The sequence below is a fragment of the Cololabis saira genome, chromosome 20 (genome assembly GCF_033807715.1).
Source record: "Cololabis saira isolate AMF1-May2022 chromosome 20, fColSai1.1, whole genome shotgun sequence".
Taxonomy (NCBI): Eukaryota; Metazoa; Chordata; class Actinopteri; order Beloniformes; family Belonidae; genus Cololabis; species Cololabis saira.
This window is the reverse complement of record NC_084606.1, coordinates 66,256-81,155: the sequence shown is the minus strand read 5'-3', so window position 1 is coordinate 81,155 and position 14,900 is coordinate 66,256.

Genomic DNA, 14,900 nt, shown 5'->3' with positions numbered 1-14,900 from the left:
AATACATTTTAATTCAATAATGTATTCGTCCAATAGAGGGCAAATACATTTTAATGCAGTAATTTATATGTCCAATAGAGGGCAAATAAATGCATTTAAATGCAGTCATTTATATGACCACTAGAAGGCAAATAAATGCATTTGAATGCAGTAATTTATGTGTCCACTAGAGCAGGGGTTCCCAACCTTTTTTGTGCCAAGGACCAGCAGAAGTATAAACAAAAAGCTCATGGACCGGTTGACAATTTATGTCAATTTTAATAAACATTTTAGAAAAAAACTACGCATTTTAAATAGGGCTGCAACTAACGACTATTTTAATAGTCAACTATTATCACCGATTATTGAAACGATTAGTCGACTAATCGGATAATTAGTACTTTTTTCTTAAATTTAGCATGAGGTTGCTTTAATTATGTGGCAAATGATAATAAACACGAGAAAGATGGGTACTTCAATGAAAAATAGATATTTTATTCAACTTTGCTGCTGTTCATACAAAAAGTAAATAAAAAAACCAAGGACAGGCAAATAGATCAGTCAGTATAGACATAAATCCATAAATAAATAAACCTCTGTCCATTATTTTTCATTTTTTTAAGGACAGGCAATTGTGTTATATAAAAAATAAATTATAAAAGAAAAGAAAACGTCTAATTTTTTCTTCATCAAGTGGGTGAAATGGGTTTTGGATGGCAGGACGTTCTCTGGGTTGAACTGTATCATTTGTTGAAACCCGTCACCATCAACCATGGAGAGCCTCATATCACAGATCAGCATCTGCAGTATTGATCAGTGAGGGCAGTCGTATGTTGCAGGAACACGTCTGCTTCATTTGCAGAAAGGGGTCCATGGTGGCTCTGCATGCATTTAATTTAAAATACTTGTGTCAAGCACAGTCAGGCATAACGTTAAAGCTCTCTTTTAAAGCCAAAATACGCTTAATGTCTTACCAAGGCAAGTCCGTTTCGTTCAACTGTCCGACTATACTATACTATAATACTATACTATACTATAATGGAGTAACTTATATCTCCACAAGAGGTGCAAATAAGTTATTTTAATGCAGTAACTTATATGTCCCCTAGAGGGCAAATAAGTAATCTAAATGCAGTGATGTATGTGTCCACTAAAGCAGTGTTTCCCAACCCTTGTCCTCAAGGCACACTGTCCTGCATGTTTTAGATGTTTCCCTTCATCATCACACCTGATTCTAATTAATGGCCCTAATTAGTTTACTGAAGCAGGGTAACATCTAAAACATGCAAGACAGTGTGCCTCTAGCACCAGGGTTGGGAAACACTGCTCTAAACGGTAAACAATTGCATTTAAATACAGTAACTTGTGTGTCCATTTTAAATGGCAAATAAATGCATTTAAATGCAGTAACTTATGTCCACAAGAGGCCAAATAAATGCATTTAAATGCAGTAACTTATATGTCCACTAGAGGTCAAATAAATGAATTTAAATGCAGCAATGTATATGTCCACTAGAGGACAAATAAGAAATTTAAATGCAGTAATTTATATGTCCACTAGAGGGCAAAAGAAATGCAGTTCAATACAGTAATGTATGTGTCCACTAGCGGGCAAGTAAGTATGTTTAATGCAGTAATGTATGTGTCCACTAAAGGGCAAATAAATTCATTTAAATGTAGTAACTTTTAGGTCCACCAGAGGGCAAATAAGTAATTTTAATGCAATAATTTATACATCCACCAAAGGGCAAATAAATGCATTTAAATGCATTAACTTTTATGTCCACTAGAGGGCAAATAAGTAATTTAAATGCAGTAATTAATCTGTCCACTAGAGGGCAAATAAGTAAATTTAATGCAGTAACTTATATGTCCAATAGAGGGCAAATAAATTAATTTAAATGCAGTAATTTATGTGTCCACTAGAAGCCAAAAAATACATTTAAATGCAGTAACTTACATGTCCACTAGAGGTCAAATAAATGAATTTAAATGCAGCAATGTATGTGTCCACTAGAGGGAAAATAAGTAATTTAAATGCAGCAATGTATATGTCCACAAGAGGGCAAATAAATGCATTTAAATGCAGTAACTTTTATGTCCACTAGAGGTCAAATAAATGAATTTAAATGCAGCAATGTATATGTCCACTAGAGGGCAAAAGAAATGCAGTTCAATACAGTAATTTATATGTCCACTAGAGGGCAAATAAGTCATTTTAATGCAGTAATTTAAATGCCCACTAAAGGGAAAATCAAAGCATTTAAATGCAGTAATTTATATCTCCACTAGAGGGAAAATAAATGCATTTAAATGGAGTAATTTATATGTCCACTAGAGTGCAAATAAATGCATATAAATGCAGTAACCTTTATGTCCAATAGAGGGCAAATTAATGCATTTAAATCCAGGAATTTATATGTCCACTAGAGGGCAAATAAGTCATTTTAATGCAGTAATTTAAATGCCCACTAAAGGGAAAATCAAAGCATTTAAATGCAGTAATTTATATCTCCACTAGAGGGAAAATAAATGCATTTAAATGGAGTAATTTATATGTCCACTAGAGTGCAAATAAATGCATATAAATGCAGTAACCTTTATGTCCAATAGAGGGCAAATTAATGCATTTAAATCCAGGAATTTATATGTCCACTAGAGGGCAAATAAGTAATTTTAATGCAGTAACTTAAATTTCCACTAGAGGGCAAATAAATGCATTTAAATGCACTAATTTATGAGTCCACTAGAGGGCAAATACATTTTAATTCAATAATTGATATGTCCAATAGAGGGCAAATACATTTTAATGCAGTCATTTATATGTCCAATAGAGGGCAAATAAATGCATTTAAAATGCAGTAATTTATGTGTCTACTAGAGAGCAAATGAATGCATTTAAATGCAGTAACTTTTATGTCAACTAGAGGGCAAATAAATGCATTTAAATGCAGTAATTTATATGACCACTAGAAGGCAAATAAATGCATTTGAATGCAGTAATTCATGTGTCCACTAGAGGGCAAATAAATGCATTTAAATGCAGTACCTTATATGTCCACTAGAGATCAAATTAATGCATTTAAATGCAGTAATTTATATGTCCACTAGAGCAGGGGTTCCCAACCTTTTTTGAGCCAAGGACCAGCAGAAGTATAAACAAAAAGCTCAGGGACCGGTTGACAATTTATGTCAATTTTAATAAACATTTTAGAAAAAAACTATGCATTTTAAAATGCAGGCTATCATCAGCGATGTTAGCTGATGTTGTGGCCTTTAAAACTTGCTTCTGCAAATGTAACACACGTTTTTTCCTTTCGAAAAAATCCACTGGTTTGTCTTTGAGAGAAGGATGTTTTGTATTTAAGTGTCTTTGAAGCTTGGATGGCTTCATTGCTTCGTTGGCGAGCGTTTCTCCACATAAAATACATAGTGGGTTTGGCGCCTCCAAACTTGTTCATCACCATTTCTTTTACTCGAACAACCAGTAAAGAAACGGCTCATGGAGGTTTGCTGAGGTCCGCTCATCTCTGCAGCTGACTGTACCTAACCTGCATACAGCACCTGTGCATGGCACTGTTCAGTCCGGTCGGGTACCAGAACTTATTGTCCGCCAAGCCATGACAGGGCTGCCACTCAAAGAAACACATTTCGATTTATACAAGTTTTGGATGAAATTATATGACAAAAAAATGTAAAAATTGTTTTCTTAAATTTAGTATGAGGTTGTTTTAATTATGTGGCAAATGATAATAAACACGAGAAAGATGGGTACTTCAATGAAAAATAGATATTTTATTCAACTTTGCTGCTGTTCATACAAAAAGTAAATAAAAAACAACAATTTTTTTTCAAAGATTTTCACTTGAAATAAGTAGAAAAATCTGAGATTTTTTTGCTTGTAATGAGAAGATAAATCTTGTCCCACTGGCAGATTTTTCTACTTATTTCAAGTGAAAATTGACTTGAAACAGGTGAAAATTGTCAAATGAGTTATTTTTCTGGTGTTATTTTTCTGGTGATGACTCTAAATGTTGAAATAACAGTAAAACCACATTCATTGATGAAATGACATAAGGGATGGAAAGGAGGGATGGCAGTTTTACAGGGGGATGATTTGGACTTTTTTTATTTCAGGGGGGATGATTTGGACCGTTTTTATTTGAGGGGGGGATGATTAGGACCGTTTTTATTTCAGGGGGGGATGATTAGGACCGTTTTTATTTCAGGGGGGGATGATTTGGACCGTTTTTATTTCAGGGGGGGATGATTAGGACCGTTTTTATTTCAGGGGGGGATGATTTGGACCGTTTTTATTTCAGGGGGGGATGATTTGGACCGTTTTTATTTCAGGGGGGATGATTTGGACCGTTTTTATTTCAGGGGGGATGATTTGGACCGTTTTTATTTCAGGGGGGGATGATTTGGACCGTTTTTATTTCAGGGGGGATGATTTGGACCGTTTTTATTTCAGGGGGGGATGATTAGGACCGTTTTTATTTCAGGGGGGGATGATTTGGACCGTTTTTATTTCAGGGGGGGATGATTAGGACCGTTTTTATTTCAGGGGGGGATGATTTGGACCGTTTTTATTTCAGGGGGGGATGATTTGGACCGTTTTTATTTCAGGGGGGATGATTTGGACCGTTTTTATTTCAGGGGGGATGATTTGGACCGTTTTTATTTCAGGGGGGGATGATTTGGACCGTTTTTATTTCAGGGGGGGGATGATTTGGACCGTTTTTATTTCAGGGGGGATGCTGGCTTTAGTTCTTCTGAGGAGGAGACGAGCAGCAGCAGCAAGGAGGGTCCATGAAATCCTCATGAGAAGACTTGAGAAGATTTGGGGGAATCCAGGCTCGTTGGAGCTACAGCTCCATGATGACCAGGTCTACTTCAGATTGAACAGGGAGCAGTTTGACAGCCTGTTTTGGAGTGGGTCCTCAGCAGGATGACAACCATCTTCTCTCCTATTGGTCGCACCGAGATGCCCTCACAGCGCGATGAAATTAAAAAATGTTCAATTCAGGCGCAGGCAGGTGAAACGCCCGTGGCAGGTGGCCTCTCGCGCGCCGCCAAGCTCGCCAGCAGAGCGGTCCACTCTTGCGCTGCGGCAGCACATACAAAATGAATGGGAAAGCCGGCGGCGGTCCCGCTTTGCGCCCTCTATGTGAAAGGGGCTTAATACTGTTGGCCCCTGAAGGTTACATTTGGCCCCATAATGGCCCCTGTTTCAGAAAAATCCTAGAACCCCCAGTGCCAAGTTTTGTTACCCGCAGAAAAAACTAGAAGGCAAATAAGTAATTTTAATGCAGTAACTTATATCTCCACAAGAGGTGCAAATAAGTTATTTTAATGCAGTAACTTATATGTCCCCTAGAGGGCAAATAAGTAATCTAAATGCAGTGATGTATGTGTCCACTAAAGCAGTGTTTCCCAACCCCTTGTCCTCGAGGCACACTGTCCTGCATGTTTTAGATGTTTCCCTTCATCATCACACCCGATTCTAATTAATGGCCCTAATTAGCTTGTCATCAGGGTCTGTGCAATTCTGTTGATGACAAAGCCACTTGTATCACGGTTTGCTGAAGCAGGGTAACATCTAAAACATGCAAGACAGTGTGCCTCTAGCACCAGGGTTGGGAAACACTGCACTAAACGGTAAACAATTGCATTTAAATACAGTAACTTGTATGTCCACTTTAAATGGCAAATAAATGCATTTAAATGCAGTAACTTATATGTCCACAAGAGGGCAAATAAATGCATTTAAATGCAGTAACTTATATGTCCACTAGAGGTCAAATAAATGAATTTAAATGCAGCAATGTATATGTCCACTAGAGGACAAATAAGTAATTTAAATGCAGTAATTTATATGTCCACTAAAGGGAAAATCAAAGCATTTAAATGCAGTAATTTATATCTCCACTAGAGGGAAAATAAATGCATTTAAATGCAGTAATTTATATCTCCACTAGAGGGAAAATAAATTAATTTAAATGTAGTACCTTTTAGGTCCACTAGAGGGCAAATAAGTAATTTTAATGCAAAAATTTATGCGTCCACCAAAGGGCAAATAAATGCATTTAAATGCATTAACTTTTATGTCCACTAGAGGGCAAATAAGTAATTTAAATGCAGTAATTAATCTGTCCACTAGAGGGCAAATAAGTAAATTTAATGCAGTAACTTATATGTCCAATAGAGGGCAAATAAATGCATTTAAATGCAGTAATTTATGTGTCCACTAGAAGCCAAAAAATACATTTAAATGCAGTAACTTATATGTCCACAACAGGGCAAATAAATGCATTTAAATGCAGTAACGTATATGTCCACTAGAGGGCATATAAGTAATTTTAACAAAGTAATTTATGTGTCCCCTAGAGGACAAATAAATGCATTTAAATGCAGTGTTTTATATGTCCACTAGAGTGCAAGTAAGTAATTTCAATGCAGTAATGTATGTGTCCACTAGAGGGCATATAAGTAATTTTAACGCAGTAATTTATGTGTCCCCTAGAGGACAAATAAATGCATTTAAATGCAGTGTTTTATATGTCCACTAGAGTGCAAGTAAGTAATTTTAATGCAGTAATTCATGTGTCCACTAGAAGGCAAATAAGTAATTTTAATGCAGTAACTTATATCTCCACTAGAGCCCAAATAAATGAATTTAAATACAGTAACGTATATGTCCACTAGAGGGCAAATTAATGCATTTAAATGCAGTTAGTTATATGTCCACTATAGGGCAAATAAATGCAGTTAAGTGCAGTAATTTATGTGTCCACTAGAGGGCAAATAAGTGCATTTAAATGTAGTAATTTATATGTCCACTAGAGGGCAAATAAATGAATTTAAATGCAGCAATGTATATGTCCACTAGAGGGAAAATAAGTAATTTAAATGCAGTAATGTATATGTCCACAAGAGGGCAAATAAATGCATTTAAATGCAGTAACTTTTATGTCCACTAGAGGTCAAATAAATGAATTTAAATGCAGCAATGTATATGTCCACTAGAGGGCAAAAGAAATGCAGTTCAATACAGTAATTTATATGTCCACTAGAGGGCAAATAAGTAATTTTAATGCAGTAATTTAAATGTCCACTAAAGGGAAAATCTAAGCATTTAAATGCAGTAATTTATATCTCCACTAGAGGGAAAATAAATGCATTTAAATGCAGTAATTTATATCTCCGCTAGAGGGAAAATAAATGCATTTAAATGAAGTAATTTATATGTCCACTAGAGTGCAAATAAATGCATATAAATGCAGTAACCTTTATGCCCAATAGAGCGCAAATTAATGCATTTAAATCCAGGAATTTATATGTCCACTAGAGGGCAAATAAGTAATTTTAATGCAGTAACTTAAATTTCCACTAGAGGGCAAATAAATGCATTTAAATGCACTAATTTATGAGTCCACTAGAGGGCAAATACATTTTAATTCAATAATTGATATGTCCAATAGGGGGCAAATACATTTTAATGCAGTAATTTATATGTCCACTAGAGGGAAAATAAATGCATTTAAATGCAGTAATTTATATCTCCGCTAGAGGGAAAATAAATGCATTTAAATGGAGTAATTTATATGTCCACTAGACTGCAAATAAATGCATATAAATGCAGTAACCTTTATGCCCAATAGAGGGCAAATTAATGCATTTAAATCCAGGAATTTATATGTCCACTAGAGGGCAAATAAGTAATTTTAATGCAGTAACTTAAATTTCCACTAGAGGGCAAATAAATGCATTTAAATGCACTAATTTATGAGTCCACTAGAGGGCAAATACATTTTAATTCAATAATTGATATGTCCAATAGAGGGCAAATACATTTTAATGCAGTAATTTATATGTCCAATAGAGGGCAAATGAATGCATTTAAAATGCAGTAATTTATGTGTCTACTAGAGAGCCAATGAATGCATTTAAATGAAGTAACTTTTATGTCAACTAGAGGGCAAATAAATGCATTTAAATGCAGTAATTTATATGACCACTAGAAGGCAAATAAATGCATTTGAATGCAGTAATTTATGTGTCCACTAGAGGGCAAATAAATGCATTTAAATGCAGTACCTTATATGTCCACTAGAGATCAAATTAATGCATTTAAATGCAGTAATTTATATGTCCACTAGAGGGCAAAGAAATGCATTTAAATGCAGTAACTTTTATGTCTACTAGAGGGCATATAAGTGATTTAAATGCATTAATTTATGTGTCCACTAGAAGGCAAATAAGTAATTTTAATGCAGTAACTTATATCTCCACAAGAGGTGCAAATAAGTTATTTTAATGCAGTAACTTATATGTCCCCTAGAGGGCAAATAAGTCATCTAAATGCAGTGATGTATGTGTCCACTAAAGCAGTGTTTCCCAACACTTGTCCTCGAGGCACACTGTCCTGCATGTTTTAGATGTTTCCCTTCATCATCACACCCGATTCTAATTAATGGCCCTAATTAGCTTGTCATCAAGGTCTGTGCAATTCTGTTGATGACACAGCCACTTGTATCACGGTTTGCTGAAGCAGGGTAACATCTAAAACATGCAAGACAGTGTGCCTCTAGCACCAGGGTTGGGAAACACTGCACTAAACGGTAAACAATTGCATTTAAATACAGTAACTTGTATGTCCACTTTAAATGGCAAATAAATGCATTTAAATGCAGTAACTTATATGTCCACAAGAGGGCAAATAAATGCATTTAAATGCAGTAACTTATATGTCCACTAGAGGTCAAATAAATGAATTTAAATGCAGCAATGTATATGTCCACTAGAGGACAAATAAGTAATTTAAATGCAGTAATTTATATGTCCACTAAAGGGAAAATCAAAGCATTTAAATGCAGTAATTTATATCTCCACTAGAGGGAAAATAAATGCATTTAAATGCAGTAATTTATATCTCCACTAGAGGGAAAATAAATTAATTTAAATGTAGTAACTTTTAGGTCCACTAGAGGGCAAATAAGTAATTTTAATGCAATAATTTATGCGTCCACCAAAGGGCAAATAAATGCATTTAAATGCAGTAATTAATCTGTCCACTAGAGGGCAAATAAGTAAATTTAATGCAGTAACTTATATGTCCAATAGAGGGCAAATAAATGCATTTAAATGCAGTAATTTATGTGTCCACTAGAAGCCAAAAAATGCATTTAAATGCAGTAACTTATATGTCCACAACAGGGCAAATAAATGCATTTAAATGCAGTAACGTATATGTCCACTAGAGGGCATATAAGTAATTTTAACGCAGTAATTTATGTGTCCCCTAAAGGACAAATAAATGCATTTAAATGCAGTGTTTTATATGTCCACTAGAGTGCAAGTAAGTAATTTCAATGCAGTAATGTATGTGTCCACTAGAGGGCATATAAGTAATTTTAACGCAGTAATTTATGTGTCCCCTAGAGGACAAATAAATGCATTTAAATGCAGTGTTTTATATGTCCACTAGAGTGCAAGTAAGTAATTTTAATGCAGTAATTCATGTGTCCACTAGAAGGCAAATAAGTAATTTTAATGCAGTAACTTATATCTCCACTAGAGGCCGAATAAATGCATTTAAATACAGTAACGTATATGTCCACTAGAGGGAAAATTAGTTAGTTATATGTCCACTATAGGGCAAATAAATGCAGTTAAGTGCAGCAATTTATGTGTCCACTAGAGGGCAAATAAGTGCATTTAAATGTAGTAATTTATATGTCCACTAGAGGGCAAATAAATGCATTTAAATGCAGTCATTTGTATGTCCACTAGAGAACAAATAAGTCATTTTAATGACGACTTATTTATTTACTTAATGACGATGTATGACATGCATGGGTGCACGTTGCGGTTCGGGCAGCATTAACAGATGGTTTATTCACATGCTCCCTCATATACAAATGCATAGGTTTTTGTTGCCATGGTAACAAGCCCCATAGGATAAAATTGGACAATTTGGCTTCAATATCTCAAAAACTGTAAATCTCATGAAGGTTTTTTCATTTTTGAGTGATATTTTTCCATAACACAGTCATATCAACGTGTGACGCTCTGCTGTGGCGACCCCTCCATCAAGAGACAAGTCATTTGAACATACTTGTGAACTAAATAAAATATAATTTCTCAAACTGATCAGAGATGGGGCGTCTTTGTCCTCCTGGGCTAACGATGACATAGCAGCTCAGTGGGTTTGGCTGTTGACCTGTTCTACCAGCTGAGAATCTACATCAATATGGTTTAATTCAACATTGTTTATTCCTTTGTAAGAGTAAAAGCTGCTGTCGCGCATATATGGATTTATAGAACTTCAACAGGTAATATCCAAGATTAAATGTAGTTTGGGCTAGTTTCATAAGAATAAGAACGACTTTTGGAGACTAGGTGCAGGAATAACATCAGAGAAATGAGACAAAACACAGTTGCCCATGAACCTGAAGGTCAGTGGTTCCAACCCTTGTTCCTCCTATGTCCACCAAAGTGTCCTTGGGCAAGACACTGAATCCCCCGGTTGGTCCGGTTGTCAGGCCAGCGACGTTGTACGGCAGCTCCGCCGACAACCGGTGTGTGAATGTGTGGATGTGTGGGTGAATGTCTACAGTGTAAAGCGCTTTGGGGCTGTAGGAGTACAGCTGGAAAGTGCTATATAAGAGTTGACTTTAGTCATTTTAAGCCTTTTTTTTTACTTTCACATGAATTACAATATTTTACCAATATAGAAATTTCCCCCAAAGTAACAAAAAAAGAAAAAAAAAATTGTGCATGAATAGAAAGATATAGTCCTTCTAAGTTCAAATGGTACCGTTGGGGCCCTTGACGATAGGTGTGTAACGCAACAGAGTCCGTCCCATGAGAAGTGTGTCTGTGTGATTGTCTGTCCTTCCGTACCACTCGTACAGCGGGAATTGGCAGTCCATCAATGAGTGAATGTGTATTTGTGTGTATATCGTCTCCTAGGATCTTGGGTTAGCTCGCCATCCAGTGCAACACTGGAATCTGGAATCGCTGAACTGGTCCTTGGATTCCCCCCATACAAAAACCTGACCGCCGTCGAGTGGGACGCTCAATGTTTGTGTGACGTCACAGCTCAGTAAACCCTCCGTTTTCGCTCTGTCCTCGATAGAAAAGTTTCAACACGCCAGCTCCGCTCGGCAGCAGAAAGCAAGAGACCGAACCAGGCGGAGCTGACACTGAGGAGGGAAAAGAGCTGGCTAGAACTTTGCTGATTGGCTGACAAAATAAAAGAGAAATAAAGCAATTGGCTCTCATCGGAGCTCATCAAACTGTGTTGGAAAAAGGAAACTTAACCCTTGCTTGATCAAAACAGGCATAAATCTCCCTCTCATGTTTAAATTAATATACTGATCATGTTTCATTTTGATTAAAGAAAAGAAAAGAAAGTAAGAGTAGAAACAAATAATGGATATGATGATATAATTTACCTCTTTTAAGTCATTTGGGTTAGACTGCACTTATACTAAACAAACACAAATCTAATGACACAGTAGTAAAACTGCTTTGTATAATAAATAACGATCTTGATAAAAGCAAATCATATAATCTATGAATTGTTCCCAAACAATGAAACAGTGACCGACCTTAAACCTTTATATGTCCCTCAACCAAATACAAAAACACAATTATTGGAGACTATTATACAACCTTTTTACATTGGTATTTTTTTCCTCTCAGTTCTACTTTGTAAGTATGTTTACTTAAGCTACCAAATCTGGTAATTGAGGTAATAACGGTAAAGTTGTAGGTGCAGGTCTCAGATGAACAAAGCTTAACTAACGGGTCTAAGTGATCTTGAAGTGTGTTGTTAAGTCAGTCGCTCAACGTTGTGTAATCTGTGGTTAAAGCTGGTAACATGAAGTAGTGGAGAGGTGACACGCAGGTCACAGGTCAGGACTCAGAACTGATGTGCTGAAATGAGGATTTAATACTCTTTTAATCCTGCAACTGTTCAGTAAGTTGAGCTGTGAGGCGTCACGGATGTAATTCTGAGAGATCCATGAAAGTGAGACACGGATATTATATGTTCAAATATGAAACACAGGATTTATTTTTAATGACGACACAAAACACAAGTTAGACTGAAAGCATAAACCTTTATTAGTCACTTTACACACAAGTAAAGATGAACACTAACTGGTTATTTACTTCTGATGATTAAGTACCCACGTACATTTAGAGATTTTCTTTCACATTATGAAAAATCAAATAAGAGTAAAATATTCACCAGTGAAAAGATTTTAAACACATTTTAAACACAAGTGATGAAGGCTGTTTACAGTCATCATGTTTGCTCTTGAACATTTTCTTTGATATTTCTCAAAAATACTATAAAGTCCACTTTATAATGATGTACTTCAGCAAAGTAGTTGTTGTACTTTGAAAGCCAAAAAAAAGAAAAGATAAAAAAAAGCATATGCAATTATGCCAAAAAGTAAGTACAGTCATCATCGTAATGCTTTACATTCTGGAATGGACAATAATAATAACAGAAAAACAGAAAAAGAAAAAATCAGAGCCTCATCAGGATATAGAAAAAAAATTAAAAAAATTTTTTTTTCCTCAGTCAGACGTATTCGCTGATGACTGCGTGCACCGAACCGTGACGCCCGTACCGTGACGGGACGGGACGAATACAAATACAAATACCGTTACACCCCTACATACTCATATCTGCATACATCTTTCACATATCTTCATATGTTATGTACATGTCAGATGAACACCACATTAGCCTATATGCACCCCATATAGTGTAGTGACCTGATATTTTTAGATGATAATCATACAGAAATTAACCAACATCAAGCTTCACACGGGGTCTTTGAAGAAATCCACATCAGCAGAATAACGAGAGGACACATGTGGCCGCATCATGCAGGAAAAAAAAACCCACAAAAAAAACAACAGCATTTTTATCTTTCTTCAAAGTCAAAACAGCGCAAAACGTATAGGGCTTCAACGGAAGCTCTGATTACATTTACCATTAAGTTTACCGTTAGCATAGCAACTTAAAGGGGACATATTATGAAAAACACATTTTTTCTTGTTTTAACATATATAAAGTGGTCTCCCCTCACCCTGCCAGCACAGGGGAGACAAAATACCATGAATTTCTGCATGGTCTGTGACCCCCGCCTTACAGAGTCCCCCAGTGTCACGTGATTTTTTTTGAGCCGATTGAAATCTGCGCCTAGGGTGACGTCACCCTAGGCGCAGAGGTTCGGCCTCCGCTGCTGAAACCACGCCCACAACCAGCTCTCTCCGCTGCTGGAGCGGTCCTTCCTTGAGCCAGTCGGACGCGGCGCCGCGGCGGAGCGGATCCGGGTTAAATCATCCAGGTTCCTGGGTGGTTTGGGAGCTGGGTCCTCGGGGGTCTGTCCCAGGTCGGATCAGCTTCACCCTCCGAGATTTTCAGCCAAATCTGTCGGTCTGATCACCGGTAACGGGCGATGCGCACTGCTCCAGCCTACTTCCTGGTTCCCATCCCGTCCGACTACATTGTCCAGGTTCCCTGCCGCTTTGGGAGCAGGTATTTCTGGGGTACGTCCCAGGCTGGATCAGCTTCACCCTCCGAGATTTTCAGCGAAATCTGTCGGTTTGATCCCCGGTAACGGGCGATGCGCCCCGAAGCCATGCTGGGCGCCCACCGTGGGGTTGCGGGGCCAGCGCGCAGTGACTAAAGGCTGATTTATGGTTCCGCGTTACACCAACGCAGAGCCTACGGCGTAGGGTACGCGTCGATTTAACGCAGAACCGTAAATCAGGCTCCGATCCGTTTACAGGGTGTAACTGAATGAGAGCATCCGACTATCGAGCTGCGTGACATCGGACGCTCTCTGTCCACACTGAAACTGTTAAACTCTCTCTGTCCACACTGAAACTGTTAAACTCGCGGCCAGTTAGGACAGTCCAATACAAAAAAAATAAAGCAATGGATTTTATTTTGTCGCAGAAGCTTCTCACATGGGACACAGTTTGTGTACGACGCAGCCAGCTGCTCTGGCCGGAGCGAGGTTTATTCTCCTCCCCTGCTACACGTCATTCAGGGAGCCAATCAGCACAGAGCCTCATTATCATAGCCTCCCCTTCCCTTAGAATGAAGCACAGAAAATGAGGTGAAAAGGGGTAAAACTAGAGACAGGGCCCACAGAATGAATTTCTGATTTATGTAGAAAAAACAAGCTTTAGATTGTTTTCAAGACATTCAAGGCCTGTTTAAAATATACATTAAATGCCATAATATGTCTCCTTTAAAACATACTGTATGCCAATAACGCGTTTTTCTTACTTTGGTCCCTTTTTAGAATGTGACATGGTAGTCACTGAAATCTAATTCTTAAGTGTCTGCTCAGTTGCTTTTGACTCAATATTAAAATATAGTGTTAAATAAAGGGAATTGTTCAATAGAACGACACAGACTTCACTTATAAGCTGAACGAAAAACAGATGTCTTGGTGTCATTTTAGAATCATTGCAGGTCCAGAGGTGTTGTGCCACGCCCATGCGATCATGTGAACTCTGAACTTATAAATGTTTGTGAACATTTTGTGAATGTGTGTTTCAACTTTAAAGTCGGTTTCAACCCCGACCAGCCTCCTAAAATGGCCGCCTTGTTGAAAACAACAAGCCCAGCGTGCCTTGCGTGGGGGGCGGCGCCTAAAAGCGGCGCGCATCCAATCACAAGCGAGGCGCTGGTGACGTCACCGCAGCGCGCGGAGGACAAAACTCCGCTGCTGCCACTCTTCTCTCTTTTCCCCTCAACCTTTCATCCGAGCAGCTGGCCAGCTCTGGGCTCCGCGCTGAAGACCACGTGCCGGTCGGTCTGGCCTGGGGATCAGCGCACGCTGAAGCTGCAGATACGGAGCGCGGCTCCGGCTCTCACC